Raw genomic sequence first — 23,414 nt, forward strand, 5'->3', positions numbered from 1 at the left:
TAAAAAAATTATTAAAAACAGTATCACAATTTAGAAAAACAGCAGAAAAAAATCAGTAGTCATTAACATAACTACCAATTAAAAGACAAAAGGGAAGACACCATTTCTACTAAGAGATTTTTTTAAACTTAGAAATGTACCAAATCCTTCAAAGATAAACTAAGAAGACAAAAAACTTTACACAAAAAAATGCATAAATTCTTAGGAAGGCTCAACCTGATAAAGATGTCAAAAATTTTCCCCTAAATAATTTATAAATTAAACACAAGCTCAATTTCTACTTATTTATTTAAGATTTTATCTATTTATTAAAAAAAAGGGGGGGGGGCGAGAGAGAAAACTCAAGCAGGGAGAGGGGCAGAGAAAGAGAGAGCAAGCAAAACTCAAGCAGACTGCGCTGAGTGCAGAGCCCCAAGCAGGGCTTGCTCAATCTCACGACCCCAAGATCACGACTTGGGCTGAAACCAAGAGTCAGATACTTAACTAACAAAGCCCCCAGGTGCCCTCACAGCTCAATTTTTAAAAAATACAGATTTTTTTCCCTAAAATTAAACATGAAGTCCATGTTATAACCACATAGAAAAATAAAGAAAGAAGAGCAATGAAAACACCTAAAAGAGAAAAGGGGATCTAGGCATGAGGCTCTACCAGATATTAAGGTCTATAACTAAAAAGTGTAATATTGCTAAGTGAACATGAAATAAAACAAATCCAGAAATAAGTCCAAGCATGTACAGAACTTTAATATAAAGATGGCATATCAAGTCAATGGGACAAAAGATGGACTGATTAACTAGCAATATTTGAGGAACTGAAGAGGCAGAAACAGATAAAACTGATCTGTTTCTCACAACATACATCAGCATAAAAAAGCACATGAATCAGTGCTAAATATAAAAAAATAAAGTCATGAAAACAGTTTTTTAAAAAACATGAATTTGGGGGCACAGGTGGCTCAGTGGTTTAGACCTAGGCCTTCAGCTCAGGTCATGATCCCAGGGTCCTAGGATCGAGTCCCACATTGGGCTCTCTGCTCAGTTGGGAGCCTGCTTCCCGTCCCCCCCGCCTGCTTCTCTATCTGCTTGTGATCTCTCAGTCAAATAAATAAATAGTATCTTAAAACACACACACACACACACACACACACACACACACACACACATGAATTTCTTCATAGCCTCAGATCGAGGAAAACTTTCCTAACTATGAATCAAATCAAGCAAAAATAAGAAGAAAACACTTCAATAATGTCACTAGGTAAAAATAAAAATCTAATGGGGCGCCTGGGTGGCACAGTGGGTTAAAGCCTCTGCCTTTGGCTCAGGGTCACGATCTCAGAGTCCTGGGATGGAGTCCCGCATCAGGCTTTCTGCTCAGCGAGGAGCCTGCTTCCTCCTCTCTCTCTACCTGCCTCTCTGCCTACTTGTGATCTCTGTCAAATAAGTAAATAAAATCTTATAAAAAAAATCTAATGCATGGCTAAAAACACTACAAATTTAGAAGAGTAAAGCAAACTGGCAAATATTCATTTGAAACTTACATTCCAGATAACTAAATAATATCCATCATAAAACGTCCCTATAAGGTGGAAAGAAAAAGATTAACAACCTTACAGAAAAGTGGGCAAAAGATAGAAAACTCATGGGATGGTGGGCGGGAGGAGAGCAGGAAAGGACAGTAAACTGCCATTAAATCAATGGAAAGATGCTTAACCTTACTCATAAAAAATTTATTTTTCAAACTGAAACTTCACCACAATAACAAACTGACAATAATCCAGAAGAATGACACAACACTCTACTGCAGAAGCTGTGAGAAACCCTCATAACACTGCTAAGAATTTGGCAATATCAAGTTTAATCACATTTAGCATTTCCCTTTGACTTAAGCCCAATTCTAGGGAACCTGTCCCAAAATTCACTGACAAAAATACAAAATGATGCAGGCACAGAGCTATTCAATGCACCATTCTTTTTTTAAAAGATTTTATTTATTTATTTAAGAGAGTGAGAGCGCGACAGCACCAGCAGGGAGAGGGGATAAGCAGACTCCCCACTGGGCAGGGAGCCCGACACAGAGCTGAATCCCAGGACCCTGGGATTGTGACCCCAGCCAAAGGCAGACGCTTAACCAGCTGAGCCACCCAGGCGCCCTCAGCATTACTTCTAACAGTAACATACTGAAAACAATGCAAATGTCTATTAGTAGGAGGCTGACTGAATACACCGGCACATCCACACAGTGGAGTACTGTACTGCCATAAAAAGGGATGACGACAATCTCTACTGACAGGGAGTAATCTTCAGGATACACAATACAGCATTTATTATTATGCTGCTCTTATATACAGAGGGGAGGGTGAATATATAGGAACTAAACAATGAATTGAACTTTTCAAAAATAAAATCCAGTTGCCCATAGGTAAGGGAGAAAACAAAAACAAGAGAAATGAAGTGGGACTATTCTGCATGTGGCCTATTTATTATAAAGTTTTGAGTCTGGAATCACATAATATTTTACATGATTAATATATATCATTAAACCAAAAGGGTAAAAAAATAAATGCCTAAAAATTGGAAACAGATGAACCTAAATGTGTATCAAACTGGCTGCACATGGTCTATATCATAGTATTTTGACTAACCATCCCCAGTGGGGTATATTCTAAGTATAAAAAGAAACACTATGAAATCTAAAACTTCAGTTAGTAGTCTTTTCAGTAATTAATAGTAATACTGTTATCTTAAAATTATTTATGTATATTGTAGGTCTACATTAATATCTTGGAATCAAGATTTTTAGTATAAAATAAAGACAAGTTTAAGATAAAAAAAACAGGGCACCTGGGTGGCTCAGTGGGTTAAGCCGCTGCCTTCGGCTCAGGTCATGATCTCAGGATCCTGGGATCGAGTCCCGCATCGGGCTCTCTGCTCCGCAGGGAGCCTGCTTCCTCCTCACTCTCTCTGCCTGCCTCTCTGCCTACTAGTGATCTCTCTCTGTCAAATAAATAAATAAAATCTTAAAAAAAAAAAAGATAAAAAAAACAGAAACCCTGTTCTTTTAAATTAAAATCATCTATGGTAGGGGCAGCAGTCTGGCTCAGTCAGTAGAGTGTGCGACTCTGGATCTCAGGGTCATGAGTCCAAGCCCGTGTTGCATGTGGAGCCTACTTAAAATAAAAAAATAAGTAAGAGTTTCTCTTAAAAAAAAAAAAAAAAATCTATGGTAGCAGGTCACTAAAATGGCCCCAATGCTTCTTATCTCCGAGTATCTATGCCCTCACACAGGGATTTAAGGACAGTCTGTGTGACCAACAAAGTATTGCAGAAGTGATGTCACTAGCTACCAAGGCAAGGTCACATAAAGACTCCATTTTAGTTTCTTGGATTAATTTGCTCTGGGGAAAGCCAGCCACCAAGCTGTGAAGATAGTCAAACAACTCCGTTGAAAGGCCAATGTAAGGAACTGAGACATCCCACGAGTAATGGAACTACAACCTGCCAGCCATGTGAGGAAGTTGATTGTCCAACTCAGTCAAGCCTTCTTTTTTTGACTACAGCCTTGATCAACATCTCATGGCGAACTCATGAGACAACTTGAGCCAGACAAAACTGCCCAGCCAAGATGCTCCCAAATCTCTGCCCATAGAAACCACAAGAGATAATGGCTTCTAGCATCATCTTTGAAGTATAACTGCCAAACAACTGGATTATATCTAAAGAAGCTTCTAGCTCTAATTACCATTCATAGGAAATATGTGAGTTAGAACAAGCTAAAATCACTAAAAGGAAGCATTTAGCCAAATCCAAAATGTGGCTTATTATTCAATGAATAAGTGGAATGAAACGTCAAAAAAGCAAGAGAAGATACCACAGATTCTAGGAGACCTAAAATGATAATTAACCACATACAATATAGATCTTGTTTGCATCCATAGTCAAACAAAGCTCCTATAAAAAATATTTATAAGATAACTGGGTAAATGTAAACACTGACTGTTAGATAATATTATAAAACTGTGTATTTTGTTAGGTATAAGGCCTCTTTCTAACATAAACACAATGTCATTATTATAGACAGATTATGTTCACAATATGATGCCTGGGAATTACTTAAAAATAGTCAAGCAAAATAAAAACAAGTAGGGAAGGATAAAACAAGACTAGTAAAATGTGGTAACAGTTAAATGTGAGAAATGGTGACACTGGGGTTCAGTATCCCGTTTTATTTTAAGTATGTTTGAGTACTTCAATAATACTGTTTCATTTTTATTTTTTTTTTAAAGATTTTATTTTATTTATTTGACAAACAGAGGTCACAAGTAGGCAGAGAGGCAGGCAGAGAGCCCGATGTGGGGCTCGATCCCAGGACTCTGCAATCATGACCTGAGCTGAAGGCAGAGGCTTTAACCCACTGAGCTACCCAGGTACTCCAATAATATTGTTTTAAATGTCCAAAACAAAAATAAATAAAAAACTTAACAGGCTTTCAAATTATCCTGAATTAATCAATATATTGTTCCTGTATTTTAACTTTGGTTTTATTTTTATCAAGGTTTATATTTATATAGTTTTAGGCAATGTTTCAAAGTCAATGTTTCCAATCGTTTCAAATGTTTCAAACTGTGTCATGTAATCAATTTAGTAGGTCACAACCCACATTTTAATTTTTATTTATTTTTAAAGATTTTATTTTTTATTTTTTAAGATTTTATTTATTTTTTTGACAGAGAGGTCACAAGTAGGCAGAGAAGCAGGTAGAGAGAGGGGGAAGTAGGCTCCCCACTGAGCAGAGAGCCCAATGTGGGCCTCGATCCCAGGACCCTGAGATCATGACCTGAGCCAAGAGCAGAGGCTTAACCCACTGAGCCACCCAGGCGCCCTAAAGATTTTATTTTTAAGTAGTTTGTACATGTAATGTGGGGCCCAAACCCACAATCCCAAGATCAAAAGTTGCATGCTCTACTGACTGAGCCAGCCAGGCATCTCACAACCTGCATTTTTTTTTTAAAGATTTTATTTATTTATTTGACAGAGAGAGAGAGAGAAAGAGACAAATAGACAGACAGAATGAGAGAGAGGAACACAAGCAGGGAAAAGCAGGCTTCCTGCTAAGCAGGGAGCCCAATGCGGGGCTTGATCCCAGGACCCCAGGATCATGACCTGAGCTGAAGGCAGATGCTTAATGCCTGAGCCACCCAGGTGTCCCGACAACCTGCATTTTTAAAAAGCTCATTCTATTGCATATTATTTTTCCTTATATTGTATTTAAACATTAATAAAATCATATGTTATAGTATTTTTATAATACAGCAGGCCAAGTAAACTTTCATTTTGGTAGGAACTTACATACATAGAATTAGAAAAATGTCCAATATCAAAATTCTAAGAGGAGTTTATCTCTGTGTGAGCAGATGGGTGATTTTTACTTTCCTGTTACGCTGCCATTTTCTGACTTTTCCTGGGATCAAGTCCCTTGGGCTCCCTGCTCTGTGAGGAGTCTACTTCTCTCACTGTCCCCACCCCAAAATCATTCTCCCGATCTCTCTCAAAGAAATAAAAGTTAAAAAAAAAATATCCTCACCAAATTTAAGCAAATAGAATCCAACAATGTGTGAAAAAATATTTATACCATGACCAAGTGGAATTTAGTTCAGATATGCAAGCCAGGTTCATCATTCAAAAATCCATTAATGTAACCATACCATCAAGGCTAATAAAAAAAAAAATTCGTATGATCATAGCAAGAGAGGCAGGAATAACATCTGACCAAATTCAGCACTCATTCTTGATTTAAAAGAACCAAAACTCAGCAAACCAAAAATAGAGAACTTCTATGAAAGAGTATCTACAAAAACCTAGAGCTAACATCATAGTTATCAGTGAGAGATCTCCCACCAAGAAAGAACAAGCCAAGGATAGCCCCTCTTATCACTTCTATTTGAGGCAGTACTATAAGACCTAGCTAATGCAGTGAGACAAGAAAAGGAAATACAAGGTATACACTATTAGAAATGAAAAAATAAAATGTCTTTGCTCACAAATTACATAACTGTATACACAGAAAATCCCAAAGAGTCACCCAAAAAAGTCCTGAAACTAATAAGCAATTATAACAAGGTTGCAAGATGTAAAAGTGATGTACAAGGTTAGCACCTTTCTTATATTCCAGCTATGAACGGAGATTTTCAATTAAAAACATTATACGATTCACATTAGGAACAAAAATAATTAAATACTTAAGTTATAAGTCTAATAAAATATGTACATGATCTACATAAGAAAAACTACAAACTTCAATGTAAGACACAGAAATCTTTATCAATGGAGATATTCCATATACATGCACAGAAGACATAAAATTGTCAAGATGTCATTTCTTCACAGTCACATCTATGTATTTATCACAATCCCAATTAAATCCTAACAGGTTATTTTATGAATACTGACAGAGTAATTCTACAATTCATAGGAAGAGGCATTTCTGATAAAGGACTAGTATAAAACATGTACAAAAAAGTCATTAAACTCAACAATAAAAAACAGACCAATTAAAAAATGGGCAAAAAATGTGTACAGATACTTCATCAAGAAAAAAAAAAAGAAAGAAAAATACCCACACACAGATGGCACATAAGCATATGAAAAGATTCTCAACATCATATCTCATTAAAGAATGGTAAACTGAAACAACAATGGGTTCCATACATACCTATTACAAAGGCCAAAATCCAAAACAATGACTACACTAAAGGCTAATGAGGCTATGGAACAACAAAACTCTCATTCATTTCTTGCGGAAACACAAAATCATACAGCTCACTTCTGAAGAGTTTGAGGAGGAGCTAAAAATAGCAGCAGAATAGGAGGACCTTAGGCTGGTCTTGTCGGTGAAACACAAAGAGGTAACTATCAAGTTATCCTAAGTACCCCAGAAATATACCTGAAGACTGACAGAACAAACTCTACAACTAAACGGAGAGAAGCCGCCTCGTCGAAGGGGGCAGGAAGGGCAGAGGTGTGGTTTGGAGGAGAAAGGGATCATGACTGCTGTGGAGGAGGAAGACCCTTGGTGGAGGAAATGAGAGAGAGAGAGAGAGAGAGACATAAAGAGACAGAGTAAGCAAGAGAGTCAGAGGAGCACAGAAGGGAACCTACAGGGAGAACATTTCCCCAAAGTCATTTTCTGGGAAAAAGAGGGGGTGAGTTTTTTTGAGTTTTTTCAGCCAGCGGGGCTTCAAGCCTGGAGTCTGAAAGGTCGATGGGCTGGGCTGGCCTAGAGCCCTGAGGGTGCTGTCCTGCTCCCAGAGAGAAGGCAGGCAAACACCCCGGAGGCAGAGGGCACGGGAAAAGCCATCTGAAGAGCCCTTCCTGGAGGAGCTGGAGAGGTAGTATTCCTGGAGAGACACACAGAAGAGGGCTGGCGCCATTTCTCTCCCCTCCCTTCAGCAGAAACACAGATGCACCAGCAGGAGACGGCACTGAGACAACAGAGGCTGCTTCACTTGCTTCCAACAAACCCCAATTCCCTGCACTCTGGTGAGACTGTCTTTCCAGGTCAAGCTCACCTCAGCCCCAGCGCAGTGAGACCCTCCCCCAGAAGAGCAGCACAGACCCCTGCCCACATCATATCCCCGAGGGCTAGAATCTGAGAAGTCAGCAGGCTCGACTGGGATAGAACCCACAGGACAACTGCGCTGCTCCTGGTCAGGAGGAAGGCCAGCAAGCCAGGAGCATATGGCCTGGAAAGAGCAACCTGGAAAAGCCCTGGGACACATCAGGGGGAGATGATTTGTTCTTCTCAGAGAACCTTCCTCAAAAGCCGACTGCTCTCCAGGGACAATGGAGAGTGCCATTTTCCTCCATGACCACAGAGTCACCTGAGGTGGTAAGCAGCACAGCAAGAACATCGGCCGCTTAACTTGCTGATGCCAAGTCCCACACTCTGGCGCTCTGGCCCTGCTGTCCTTCTCCGTCAAGCTTGCCTCAGTCCCAGAGTGGCAGGCCCCCGGCCCAGAAGAGCAGCACAAGCACCCGCACATACGGCATCCTGACTAAAGTGTTCTGTGGGGCTGCAATTCTAGCTGAGTAGCATCAGGTCCCATTTCACAAGCAAAGCAGAGCACACCTAGTGCAAACTCGCCACATTCCAGCCAGGGACCACCAATGTCCACAGCCAGCCAGGAGAGCCTGTGCTGATGACGGGCCTGAAGGCCAGAGCAGCCAAACCCCAGCAGCAGTCATGAGATGCACGCACAAACGCTTGCTCAGGTGCCAGATACCAGGCACTACATACCCTCGGCTTCATAAAGCCCTTGCTCTCCAAAGTGGGGAAACAAATGAACTTTTCTTGCACCCAGAAGGCAGAGAGTCAGACAAAATGCCAGAAAAATTCATCCCAAATGAAAGAACGAGAGAAAGCCATGGCCAGAGATCTAAGCGAGGCAGTAAAACACCTGATGGAGAACTTAAAGCGATCCTAAGGATACTTGCTGGGATGAAGAAAAGAACTTCAGGGACGCCCTTACCACAGAGATAAAAGTTAAAAAAAAAAATCAGAAATGAAAAATGCAGTAACTGAGACAGGAAACACTTGATGTAATGAACATGAAAATGGAAGGAACAGATCTCTCCACAGACACGTGGCAGGCCAGAAAGGAGTGGCATGATCTATTCAATGCCCTGAATGGGAAGAAAATTTTGATCATAAATGGCAGATTTCATTTTTCTGATGGCTGAGGAATACTCCATAATCTGTATATCCACACACACACACACACACTATGCGTAACACATCTTCTTAGCCATTCGTCTGTCGATGGGTATTTGGGCTCTCCATAGTTCAGCTATTGGGGAGGGTGCTGCTCTCAACACTGGGGCGCACGTGCCCCTTCTAATCTCTGTGCATCCTTTGGGTAAATAAATACCAAGCAGTGCAGTTGCTGGCTCATCGGGTAGCTCAGTTTTTCATTTTGGGAGGAAACTCTATACTGTTTTCTGGACAAATGTGGATATTAAGAAACAAAAGAGAGGATCATAGGGGAAGGGAGGGAAAAATAAAACAAGATGAAATCAGAGATGGAGACAAACCGTAAGAGACTTTCCACTATAGGAAACAAACAAGGGTTGCTGGAGGGGAAATCGGTAGGGAGATGAGATAACTGAGATGGAAATCAAGGAGGGTACTTGATGTGATGAGCACTGGGTGTTATACCCAACTGATGAATCACTGAACTCTACCTATGAAACTAATAACAGATGTTAATTCACTGAATTAAAAAAAAAAAAAAGAATGGAAAAAAATCTGCATCCAAGAAGACTCTATCTAGGAAGGGCACCATTCAGAATGGAAGGAGAGATCAAGAGTTTCCCAGACAAACAAGCACTAACAGAGTTTGTAACTACTAAATCGGATTGTAATTATTAGTGTCAAGTGGTGTTCCTGTGAGATGTCATTTCCCAGTCTTTTTTGGGTGGTAATTATTTCACAGGATGACATCATTTTTTTGTTTTGTAGAATCTATTTAGTTTTCTGTTACCTAATGAATTTTCTTCTCTCTCTTGAAAAAAAAAAAAAAAAACAGTTTGAAAGTTTTTCAAAAACCAAATATACTCTTACTACATGATCCAGCAATCGTTGGATTAATACCAATCCTTGGTATTTAATCAAAGAAACTGAAAACTTGGATTCAAACAGAAACATGCATGTGAATGTTTACAGCAGCTTTACTCATAATTATTCAAAACTTGGAAACAACCAGTATGTCCTTCAGTGGACGAATGGAAAAATAAATGTAGTACAACCATACAATGGAATTTTAATTATCATTAAAAAGGAAGTGAGGTGTGAAACTATGAAAAATACATGGAGCAAACTTAAATATAGATTACTAAGTGAAAGTAGACAATCTGAAAAGGCTACCTACCATATGTTTCCAATTATAATGATGTTATGGAAAAGGTAAAACTATGGAGACAGTAAAAAAAAATTAGTATTTGCCAGAGTTTCAAAAGGTGGCTATAAACAGATGGAACACAAGGATAAATTTTTAAGACAGTGAGTGTTCTGTGCATGGGGATGTTAGATTCTCTGTGCCTGTGAGATTTTCTGTGCCTCTTTGTCTCTCTTTCCCTGTGTCTCTCACAGTCTCAGACTACCAAAACTTGAATTCCCTGTATCACTGTTTGACTCTCTCTCAATTTATACATTTAAATATATTTTTCTATTATTTCTATTTTCATTTTTAAGCACAAAGCGTCTTGAAGGATATGTAACATGCTATTAACCCTGGATTGGGAAGTAGCAAGAAAAAAAAAGGGAAATTTTTTCTTTATATATATTTATATTATTTCAATGATTAGGATAAAATCATTTTTACTTTTATGCTTATTACAGAACTTTATTTTCAAGAAAATATTTAAAAAATAGGGGTGCCTGGGTGGCTCAGCCGTTGAGCGTCTGCCTTCGGCTTGGGTCATGATCTCAGGGTCCTGGGATCAAGCCCCACATCGGGCTCCCTGCTCCACAGGAGGCCTGCTTCTCCCTCTTCCACTTCCCCCGCTTATGTTCCCCCTTTCACTGTGTCTCTCTCTGTCAAATAAATAAATAAAATCTTAAAAAAAATAAAAAATTTATTAAAAGTTAAAAGACCTTGAATATAAGAGATTTAAAATTCAGTAAAAGCTAATCACAATAAGCTCTTCACTCAAAGGCAAAGCAATAAAATGCAATAAGAAGAACAAATAAATTGGGGGGGGGGCTAAATTATATTTTACTTGCACTTCTGATCACTTTCACTGAATAGATAGTTGAGTCATTGCTGTTCATAGTAATTAGATTAAATCCTTAAATGTCTGCCACACCAGATCTAGAATAACCCTTTATAAGAAGTGAAGAATCTGAGGCCTGAGGCCTGGGAATCACAACTTGACCTGAATTATAATTGGCAGAAACCCTCTGATCAATCCCAGAACAACCCTGTGCTACTAGGGCATTCTAAGACCACAGGCCATTTTAAGATGGACCTCCCTAATCCATACCTACAAGCCAATGCACACTGATCTGAACAAAAAAGACAATTTATCAATCTTCTAAACATTCTTTGTTTCAGGTATAGAATGAAACAGAGCTCTCACAGTCAGATGGCAGAAGTCTAGGTTCCCTATCTACCCCTCAGTGCTAGCTCTACATGTAGAACCCAGACTGTCACAAGGTGGTGGTTGTAACAACAGCTCCTTCTTTCTCTCAGGCTTATACCTCACAGGCAAGAGGACCCCACTCTATGCATGAAATCTGAGGACTAAGTCTCAATCTCATGGACAGGAAAACCTTACTGTAATTGGCCAGTGGTGTGTCCCTAAGGAGCTGGGAGTGGAGTTAGCTCTACAGCTACATGAATAGGTAAAAGGTAGAGCCTCAAAAACAAAAAGCCCACATCTGTTACAGGAAATAAGGCATTAAGAAGTAGGGTAAACTGGTGGGAGGAGACACCAAAACATGTCAAATACTGTATCAACCCCAAAGTAAAGCCAATATCAAGCTATATTCTAGAACATGTTGTCCATTCAAAGGCCTCAGTCACAAGTGCCTATGGTGCAACTGAAACGTGGCTAAACTCAATGAGACGAGATGTACCATGGATTTTGAAGATGGTACAAAAACATGTAAAATATTTCAATAAATTTTAAATACTCATTACATGCTGAAATGATAGTACTTGAAGAAATTTTATTTTTGTTTATTTATTTTTATAGATAATATATTTTGTATTTTAAATAAAATACTTACAAAATATTAATATATTATTTTTTATTTTATTTTATTTTATTTTATTTTAGAGAGAATGTGTACAGGAGAGGAGGAGAGGATCTTTTTTTAAAAAAGATATATCTAGGGGCGCCTGGGTGGCTCAGTGGGTTAAAGCCTCTGCCTTCGGCTCAGGTCATGATTCCAGGGTCCTAGGATCGAGCCCCGCATTGGGCTCTCTGCTCAGCAGGGAACCTGCTTCCTCCTCTCTCTCCGCCTGCCTCTCTGCCTACTTGTGATCTCTGTCTGTCAAATAAATAAATAAAATCTTAAAAAAAAATTTCTCTATCTATCTATTTATTTAATTTATTTAAAAGAGAGTGAGAGTATCTACAAGTAGGGGAAGGGTGAGGGAGTTGAGGGTGGAGATAGAGAGAGAGAGAATGAGAGAGAGAGAGAGAGAGAGAGAGAGGCAGATACTGACTCCTTGCTGGGAGTAGAGCCTGACAGTAGGCTGGATCCCACAACCCTGAGATCATCACCTGAGCTAAAATCAAGACTTCAGGCTTAACCGACTGAGCCACCAAGGCACATGCACCTTGGGGTGTTTTAGATAAAGTATTATTTAAAATAATTGGTGGGACACTTCCGGGTCTGGAGATCCAACACATGCCCCACTCCCTACAGGGCGGGGAGCCTGCTTAAGATTCTCCCCCTCTCCCTCTGTTCCTCCCCTGCCCAGCTCATTACGCTCTCGCTCTCTCTCTCTCTCAAAAAAAATCACATCTAGCACAATTTATAAAAATGTTTTAAAATTCTTACACAGTAAGATTATTCCTAATAGGGAAAACTATTCAAGAAAGATTGTGAAAGACCAATCTACTTTCAATTATCCATTCTAGAAATCATCTACATTAACTTTGATTCTACCTGTTCAAGGCTAATAAATCAGTAATGCCTGAACAGAAATAGTGAATATGAATGAGAAACTACAAGTTTCCATTTGTAAATCGTAATTTATTTTTTAGTTACATATTTTATGTAAGCTCTTTATATGATCTCAATCATTTTATAATTTTACCTGAGACATTTTTCAATAAAACAGTCAACAGAAGTTTATTGTTTAGAAATACAAAGATGACTAAGAGCTGCTGACATCAAGAGCCTAATAAGGTAGCACTGCAGACATTAAGTAAATAAAATAACACTACAATACTTCAATTGCTAGGCCTAAAATGCAGCTGGTATCCTGATTAGGGAATCAAGAAGGAATATTTTAAGTTGGGCTTAAAATTAGGGCTAGGAACAAGCAGGGTGATGGGTACAGGAGGCACGCTCAGTTTGAGAAATGCTTGAGAAATGTCAATATGGAGATATCAACTGAATAGCCTGTAACTATCTGGAGCTCAGGTGTAGAAATATTTTTACAAGGTAATAGCACAGTCAGTGATGGTAACAACCTTAGCCAACAAGAGTATTTGGAATAAGAGAGAAGACCACCAAGGACATAACCCCGAGGAATACCAACATTTAAGGATAAGGCAAAGAAAGGGCCAACAATTAAGACTATGAAGCCACAAAGAAAAGCAAATCTGACTAGAATTTTTCATACAAGCCAAGAAGACATTCAAGAAGCAAATCCATGTAATAAACGCTGCCCACATAAAGAAAAAACTGAAAAATTACCACTGGCTGGCAAGAGATCTTTAGTGACCTTATCTTAATAAAGTGGTAGGAAAATTCAGACCCACTTTATGAATGAAAAAGGAAGTACAGACAGCAATTGCTGATTATTCTTTCCGAAAGTCTGGCAATAAAGGAAAGGAACAAGACAGAGTAATGGAGTCATAGTAGACTCCTATCAGAAAATAATTTTTTGTTTTGTTCAAGATAGAAGAGATCTAAGTAAGTTTAGTGCTGAAAGAAAGGAGCAGAAAAGGGAAATGGATGAAATGCAGAAGAAATAACAAGCAACCAAGATGCTAGGAACATGAAGGAATCAGCTTTGCTATGAAGACTTAAAGAAGAAGCTAAGGGTTGTCTAAGGAGCCTTGAAGTCCTAGTAATATAAACCAAAACCTAGGGAGGAAGAAAACCCTTACACTTCAGTGATTTTTCTCAAGCAAGTTTAGTATCAAAAAAGTGATCAAGGGGCACCTGGGAGGCTCAGTGGGTTACACCTCTGCCTTCGGCTCAGGTCATGATCTCAGGGTCCTGGAATTGAGCCATACATCGGGCCTGCTTTCCCCCTCTCTCTGCCTGCCTTTCCACCTACTTGTAATCGCTCTCCCTGTCAAATAAATAAAATCTTTTTAAAAGAAAAGTGATTAAGGTTGAAGGTTAGGGCAGACAGCTAGGACTGAAGGACAAATATCAAGAGGTAGGAGTTGACTGGCAAAAGCCATTAATTATGACTCCAAGTATCTTTACTTTCTGAAAATGTATAATCAAAAATAAAGTATCAGTTGTATAACATCAGAAATAATCAGGGAAGGAAAGTTTATGGAGATGATTTAACAGTTCTCACTATAAAACTAAGGACTGCAAGAAGTGCCTTGTTTTCTTTCTTTTTTAAAAGTTTTAATTTATTTATTTGACAGAGAGATAGAGAGCATAAATAGGCAGAGCAGCAGACAGAGAGAAAGGGAGAAGCAGGCTCTCCGTTGAGCAGGGAGCCCCATTCAGGGCTTGATCCCAGGACGCTGGGATCATGACCTGAGCCACAAAGGCAGCCATTTAACTAAAACGCACCCAGGCACCTAAAGTGCATTGTTCTTAAAACAAGTAAAAGAATCATACAGATTCAATTCGTAATGTATAAATTTTCAAGACATTTATATAAAATTCAAAAACATTTCTGCCTCAAATATGCGAAGAAAGAAAAAGAAAGCAAAAATATTTCTTCTTCTGGTCATCTCTGCCTTTAATCTGTAATTGCCAGAAAACATTTCCTGCTTTAACAGGAGGAAATTATTAACCTAACACCAGCATCCCAGCCACAGAGCATCACTGGAGTAGATGGGGGACATTGCTCCCCTCTCTTTTGATTCTGTCATTCTGTTCAAGCTGGAGCAGTGAAAAGCATCTTCTTCATTCCCCTATTCTGTTAAATCCGCCCCATCCTAACCCCAATCCTCAGTTCTTATGGTAGAATATCCAAGACTGCCTGCGTCTTACTCAACTAGAACTTAAGCACTGTAAGATAGGAATCTTGTCTATCTAATTTACTGCCTATTCCTAGCACCTAGAACAACGCATGGTAGATGACAGGTACTTGACAAATATTTAAGTAATCTCTCTGAAAGTATCCAGACAATCTTATTTCAGCATTTTTATTTACTCAAAAGTCACTTTTGTAGCTCACATTTCCCACAGGCCAAAGAGACAGAAAAATGTGTTTGGGTTAAGGGGCTGGTGTGTGGGTATTGACACAGAAGGCAGAAACCCGTCCCCCTCATTCTCATTGGTATTAGTGATAGAAAACAAAAAAACCGGATATATACATGTTATACATTACAAGAAGTTGCAGCTGGGAGTGGCAGTCAGTAGCAATCAAAAGAGAAAAAGATCAATTCTGAAATGGCAGAAGAGAGACTTTGTGAGAGCCTGAAACCAAATACCTCAAATCCAGAGATATTTATCTGGATTTGGCCCGAAGCTTCCAACTCTGAAAACCTGAGAGCTCCTGGCTCGTCACCTGAGATTCTCCATTCCTCATTTCAGGCCTCCAAGGCCACTACCAGTGACAGCGAGCTGGATTAGGAAACATGCACCCACCATGTGAAAGTAATAAAACCAGAAAGAAGAGAAATCCATTTAATGCCACAACTGGGAATGGGAGGAAACAGGTGTGTACCTGGCCTCGATATCTGTATTCCTAATAACTTTCCCCACAGGTATACTATGATACACCACAGTTAATTTCCCTCATCCTACTAAAATCAAACAAACTGAAATGACTATCTGCTTGAAAAGAAGTATTTCTAGTCACTATTTTTCATATATCAGGTATTGTGTACATCAGAAAGTGGTTCTGACTTTTCCTGTATCTCATTTCCTTCTCTCTTCCTCAGAGATTTTTTATGAGGATTAAATGAAATCTTTATAAACTGCTTAGGATAGTGCCTTGCCCACAGTAAGCATCATTATCATCATTATTATTTTACTAAATAAAACACTACTTCATCTTTCAAATATGTTAATTTTCTTTTTTTTTTTTTTAGATTTTATTTATTTATTTATTTATTTGTCACAGAGAGAGAGAGAGCGAGAGAGCGAGAGCGAGCACAGGCAGACAGAGTGGCAGGCAGTCAGAGGGAGAAGCAGGCTCCCTGTGGAGCAAGGAGCCTGATGTGGGACTCGATCCCAGGGCACTGGGATCATGACCTGAGCCGAAGGCAGCTGCTTAACCAACTGAGCCACCCAGGCGTCCCTTAAATTAATTTTCTGAATAATTTTCAAAAAAATATATTTGGCTCTACTTTTTTTTTTTTTTTAAGTAGGCTTCAGCCCAGCATGGAGCCCAAGGCAGGGGGCTTGAACTCACAACCCTGAGATCAAGACCTGAGCAGACTAAGCTACCCAAGCACCCCTTCACTTTACCTTTTTAGTGATGTTTTCATAATTTTTTGAATCTACCTCAAAAAGGAATGTCTAGCATTCACACAGTCAAAATTACCATTTCTGAAGACTAGCACATCAACTGCTCTTTGGGATTTTCAGATTACTTTAATTTATAACTTTATCATTTGTAACTTCCCGGTAAGGCTTAATCTTTCCTAAAGTTGCCTTGCTTTTTAAAAATGTTATCTACAACCTGTTTTACCTACAGCTATAATTATCACCCCCTTAAAAGTATCTTTGTTATGTTTAAGCAACTTCTATTTACCTTAATCATGAGTCCTCCATTAAACTGCCATCATTTTTTTTAAAGATTTTATTTATTTATTTGACTGAAAGAGAGATCACAAGTAGACAGAGAGGCAGGCAGAGAGAGCAGAGAAGCAGGCTCCCCACTGAGCAGAGAGCCTGATGCAGGGATTGATCCCAGGACCCTGAGATCAACCTACTGAGCCACCGAGGCACCCCTAAACTGACATCATTTAATGCAGCTTCTGCTGTGAGAGCTGGATGGACAATAAGTCTGTGCGACCTCAATTACATTCTGGGACAAATATAATCACAAAGCATTTTAGGGAGAGCATGCCAATCAAGGCTTTCTTATGCAACTGAATATGCTGGGAGAAAGGGAACAGCTTTTAAAATAAAGAGTAAAAGTGTGTAGACTTTTCAGTGAAGGGAATCCAGACTGGCCAAGTGGCTGCAGCAGAAATAATACGAGGTGGTAAAAGAATCTGAACTTGTGGAACTTTAAAGTTTACTGGTTCTATTAAGTCTAGAACATACTATAAAATTCCAATTCACTTTCAGAAAACTTACTATAACCAGAAACAAATAACCACAAAAAGCTGTCGAGAAGTACAAACTCATTCAATTCCTGGAAAAAATCTTATGATTATACAGCATTTGTTAGAAAAATCCCACTGTACACAAAAATGACCCCAAATCCCCAAATTAAAAGTCTGGTACCTGAAAAACTTAGGAGTGAAATGAACATAAACCCTACTAAACAAGCCCAGTGATAGAAGCAGCAGTCAGGAAATAATTACTACATTCACTAAAATAAAACACAGAAGTCAGAACATTAAAATAGGATAACAATGCAACTTTCCATATCCTAAATTAAAAAGTCAGTAATTCCATTAACTTTATGACTCAGCATTTTGGCTGCCAATTCCCACCTGTCCTAGAGACATAGAGTAACTTAAACAGAAAAAAGTTTGAGTAACTTTTTCTTGCATGACAGAGTAGGTATTTCTTGATCTTCTATTATATTGCAGTGTCTTCATATCACATGTGAGGCCAAGATCCAGCTTCTGTCTGACTCAGCTATCTCCTCCCTCCTAACAAATCCCAAGTGCCAAAAGTGGTACTTTTCTTAAGTTTCTTTTCTTTTAATCATATTCTAATTAAAGCACATTTTATGGTAAGTATTTTTTTTTTTTTTAAGATTCTTATTTATTTGAGAGAGAGAGAGAATGCATGGGGGGAAGGGCAGGAGAGGGAGAAGTAAGCTCCCTGCTGAGCAGGGAGCCCAACACAGGCTCACAGCAGGGCTTGACGCCAGGACTCCAGGATTGTGACCTGAGCTGAAGGCAAGCACTTAACTGAGCGGCCAGGGCGCCCCTAAGTAGATTCTTAATAACCCTCCTGCGTGGGGAAGTGGTTCACAGATTTGCAGGCACAGCACAGATTTGGGCCCACTGAGGCACTGAGGAAGGCCCCTAAGAGAGAACCCTTCATGGACTTTAGAAAGCCATGGGAAGCCAGGCTTCCCCCTTACCAGAGAGGAACAATCAATCACCTCTTCCCCCTATCCTACAGTGAGAATGAAACAGACACTGTGGATGGTATAACTTGAGCCTTTGATGACATCCCTAAGCCACTAGTAAATCAACTAACCCTGCCTGCACAATCTCTGGACCACTGCTTATGTAAGCTAATACATTCCCATAGGATTTAAACCATTTCAACTGAACTTCCTGTCACTGCTAAAATCACTCTGATACAGTATAATGGTTAATTTGATGTGTTACCTTGACTAGGCTACAATGACCAGTGTGAAGGTATTTTTAGATGAGATTAACACCCAAGTGGATAGACTCTGAGGACAGATTACTCTCAACAGTATGGGCAGGCTTTATCCAATCAGCTGAAGGCCTCAAAAGAAAAGACTGAGGTCCTTTAAAGAAATTCTGCCTTTAGAATGCCTTTAAACTCAAGACTGCAACACACACTCCTGCCAGAATTTCCAGCTTACTAGCCACTCTCACAAATTTCAGACTTGCCAGCCTCAACAATTCTATAACCCAGTTTCTTAAAATAAATCTCTATATGTGCATATATTCTATTGGTTTCATTTTTGAAGTAATAAACTCAATAGTTTTCCTTGAGCTTATTACATTTTAACAGAACAAGAATGTTTTAAAGTTTTAATGTGTTAATTAACAATAATAAATTAGAAGGTACACTTTAAGTAATTTTCATATGGGTAAGCACCTCTGAGACTATGGCTACAACTAAGACACCCATCACCCTCAAAAGGTTTCCCTGTGCTCCTGGAGTATACTTTTAATACAGAAAATGGATTAAACTTTATATATTCCTTTGTAAACGTTTTCCAGTTCATAATATATAGAGTGAACGATTTTCCTTATCTTGAACTTTTACACAATTTTAATGGCTACACAGTACTCCACAGTAATAATACGCCATAGTCCTGTTAAATAATCCTCTGTTGTTAGATATTTACATTATTTCTAACATTTTAGTATTGTAAGTCATACTATGAAGAACATTCTCATAGCTGTATTTATGTGAAGTCATGACTACTTCCTTCTATATTTCTGATAAGAAACTGCTAAGTTAAAGAACACGTTATTATAAGATCAACATTAAATACTTACACATTTAGTGTGTGCCATGTACCATACATGCCCTTACTCTATGAAAACTTTACCAATTTTCACTCTCAGGCATTACATGAATTTACCTATGATCTCATACACTGACAATTTTTTTAAAAAAAATCCTTATCCTTCCCCAAATAAATCTGAACATTAATTCCAGTCAAATCTCCATTGTTAAGTTTTCACACTTCATAAACATCTAAAATGCATAAAATAAGCAAGTGGAATTTGGGAGGAGACCTTTATCTAACAGTAATTAAAATGTAATATGAGGCTACAATAATTAAAACAATGTGTGCTAACAGGACATGCAAAAGGATCTATAGAACAGGAGAGCCCAGAACATGTACAAATTTTATACAGGATAGACATGACAGAATAACATAAGAAATTCAGATATCTAAATATTTTTAAAAACTTAAATAGAGGGGGTGCCTGGGTGGCTCAGTTATTAAGCATCTGCTTTCGGCTCAGGTCATGATCCTGGGGTCCTGGGGTCCCTGCTTGGCAGGAAGCCTGCTTCTCCCTTTCCCCACTTCCCCCGCTTGTATTCCCTCTCTCGCTCTCTCTCTCTGTCAAACAAATAAATAAAATCTTTAAAAAAAAAACCCAAAACAAAAACAGAAATTTTTTAAAAATCAGAAAATAGAACTACTCTACAATCCAGCAACTGCACTACTAGGTTTTTATCCCTAAGACAAAAATAACTCAAAGGGATACATGCACCCTGATGTTTGTAGCAGCATTATCTACAATAGCCAAATTATGGACACAGCCCAAGTGTCCATCGACAGATGAATAAAGATGTGATTATATATATATATAGATATATATAGTAATACTCAGCCATAAAAAGGAATGAAATCTTGCCATTTGCAACAACACAGATGGAGCTAAAGAGTATTATGCTAAGCGAAATAAGTCAGAGAAAGACAAGACCATATGATTTCACTCATACGTGGAATTTAAGAAACAAAACAACTAAACAAAGGCGAAAAAAAAATGAGAAAGAGAGAGAGAGAGAGGCGCAGACCAAGAGTCTTGATGGAGAACAAACTGATGGTTACTAGAGAGAAGAGGTTACAGGGAGGTGGTAATTGGGTGCTGGGAATTAAGGAGCACAATTGTGATGAGCACTGGGTTCTGTAGGGAAGTAGTGAATCGCTATATTGTATACCTGATGCTATACTGTACACCTGAAACTAGTATTACACTGTATGTTAACTAATTGGAATTTAAATAAAAAATTTTAAAAATTGTTTTAATACCTGAAAATAATCAATTAAAAAACTAAAAAACATTCTTATACCTTTCCAGAGGGTTGAGCCTTCCTGAGCATGAGACAAATCACCTTCCCTTAAAAAAATCCCCCAAACTGACAGACATGACCACATACAAGTTTCAGAATAACAAAGAACAGAGAAAAACAAAGTTAAGGGCAAACAATGGAAATGGGGAAAATTATCTGTATGTGAAATACACAAAACATTTATATTTTCATAAAACTATCCTGTGAGTAGCCAATGCCAAAGAAAGAGGCAATTCAGAGAATAGCAAAAAAAAAAAAAAAAACCATGAAAAATCTTGAGCCTTTTGCTTACTGCTCTAATGCTAATGGTGCCCTAAATGGTGCTCTGCTACTTCCACCCCTCACCAGCCCTGCTGCAGAATTCAAGTGCAGAATTTTTTCTCTTTATTAATGGCCACGGTATTCTCAATGTCAGATCACCTGCTTCTTCACTTCCCCCTCTACTCTCCATTTCAAACTGGTACCACAGCCTCTGCATTTGGCATCTGTCTTACATGCCCTGTTGCTGAGTTTCATTCTTATGACTTCCTTTTCTAGGCCTGGGTTTGATCCAACTGAGGACCTCACTTTTTTAACTTCTGGTAGGTTAAAGCTACTCATATGGGACAAGTTTTACACTCTTCTTTAAAAAAAAAAAAGATTGTATTTATTTATTTGACAGAGAGACAGAGTGATCACAAGTAGGCAGAGAGACAGGCAGAGGGGTAGGGGTAGGCAGGCTCCCCACCGAGCAGAGAGCCCAATGCGGGACTCAATCTCAGGATCCCAAGATCATGACCCGAACCGAAGGCAGAGGCTTAACCCACTGAACCACCCAGGCACCCCAAGTTTTACAATCTTCTTGACAACTTTTACTATTAGTAATTAGAGACTACTTTGAAGCTTTCAGAAAAAAAGTTTCTTTTTCTTAATTTCTGGGTCTGCTCTCCACCTAATAAAATTTCACTAGAGGACTAAAACTAAAATATTTAGTTCTCCCAAACCTCCATCTTCTCTGCTCAATTATAAACAATTATTGTATTACTGATCTATTTCTGCCCTCTCAATCAATAGACTATTAAACTATAATAAATGCAAACCGGACTGTGTGCTTACGGTCTGTAATATTCTTAAGTGCTTCATATGCATTATTTCATATAATATAACACACGATGGAAGAAGCATGGATTCAAAGTACACTTCTAACCATTACACACATTTCTCATCACTACTTCCTTATAACATGTGCCCTGAAAGAACATACTTCTTGTAAAGGATATATTGCCAAGAGAAAGGCACTCCCCACTTTTCATGCCCATCTACTCCTTCCCAACATTCCCACAGATTTCTTGTCCCTTAAATTCTACAATCCTTTTGCCATAAATCATCTCCTGGTGGGCACCTACATTCTGATTTCTCTATATTCTTAAAACTCTAAATTTCAGGGGTGCTTGACTGGCTCAGCAGAATTCACAACTCTTGATTTCGGGGTCGTGAGTTCAAGCCCCACCTTGGACATACAGCTTACTTAATTAAAAAAACAAATAAATGAAATTAAACTATAAATTTCAACACAAGATGCTAACTCTATATTTCCTTGTGATCCAAAGAAGAGAGTCACTCCTAATTAAGATTTTACATTTTTTCCTTTAAAAAGTTACATGCTATATTTAATTAAATACTTTCCTATATTGGGGCGCCTGGGTGGCTCAGTGGTTTGGGCTGCTGCCTTCGGCTCGGGTCATGATCTCAGGGTCCTGGGATTGAGCCCCGCATCGGGCTCCCTGCTCCGCAGGAAGCCTGCTTCCTTCTCTCTCTCTCTCTCTGCCTGCCTCTCGGCCTACTTGTGATCTCTGTCTGTCAAATAAATAAATAAAATCTTTAAAAAAAAAAATACTTTCCTATATCTTTTAACTGATTATGCAAAATTTACAATAATTTAAGGTTCATTTGGTTATTGTGGAACAGACTACAATCTGTTTTATAAACATTTTCCTCCTCAATTCAACTCAAACACTTACTGAACACTACCGTGAGAAACAGGAGAGGAAGGAAACCAGACGCCTGGATAGTTTTTATATATATAAATCACTCGAGACGAGCATCCTTACTATGTGACAAATATATTCAAAATCAATTAAGAAAAACATTAACACTAGAAATGCACTCACTTTAAAAAATATAGGCAAAGGACATAAAAATAAGCAATATATATATGGACAAAGATATATAAATGGCCTGTAAGCGTCTAACCTCTATAGTAATAAAAATAATTATTAAAAAGACAGGATAGGGGCGCCTGGGTGGTTCAGCGGGTTATAGCCTCTGCATTCGGCCCAGGTCATGATCCCAGGACCCTGGGATCGAGCCCCGCATCGGGCTCTCTGCTCAGTGCAGAGCCTGCTTCTCTCTCTCTCTCTGTCTGCCTGCCTCTCTGCCTACTTGTGTTCTCTGTCAAATAAATAAATAAAATCTTTTAAAAAAAAAATAATAAAATAAAATAAAATAAAAAGACAGGATACCATTTTTTACCTATCCAAATTGTCAAAGATCTACAAAATCATTGTTCCGAGCTATTTTTTCTGAAAAAAGTAAAAAATATTTTGGTGTCTTGGCGTTGTATTTAAGGTCAAGCACCATTTTTGGTCCTAGGCTTTCTTTCCAGCCTCCTCTTCCATACTGACACATAACTCCTCTCAGCTTACATGGTATTTTCATCAAAACCAAGAATCTCGGGGAGCTCTCTGGGCTTCTGTCTTAAATAACAGATTTATTGAGATCTAATTCACATACCATACATTCACCCATTTGAAGTATACAATTCCACTGGTTTTAATGTTTTCACAGAGCTG

At 38.6% G+C, this 23,414-nt stretch overlaps 1 protein-coding gene across 2 annotated transcripts in view; it reads right to left on the reverse strand.

The window, feature by feature from the left end:
- The window catches only part of CDK13 (cyclin dependent kinase 13), a 125,367-nt gene that overhangs the window by 49,042 nt on the left and 52,911 nt on the right, over nucleotides 1-23,414 (reverse strand). The gene's annotated exons all lie outside the window — the stretch shown is intronic.

This window comes from Mustela nivalis (genome assembly GCF_964662115.1).
Source record: "Mustela nivalis genome assembly, chromosome: 12".
In the NCBI taxonomy this organism is placed as follows: Eukaryota; Metazoa; Chordata; class Mammalia; order Carnivora; family Mustelidae; genus Mustela; species Mustela nivalis.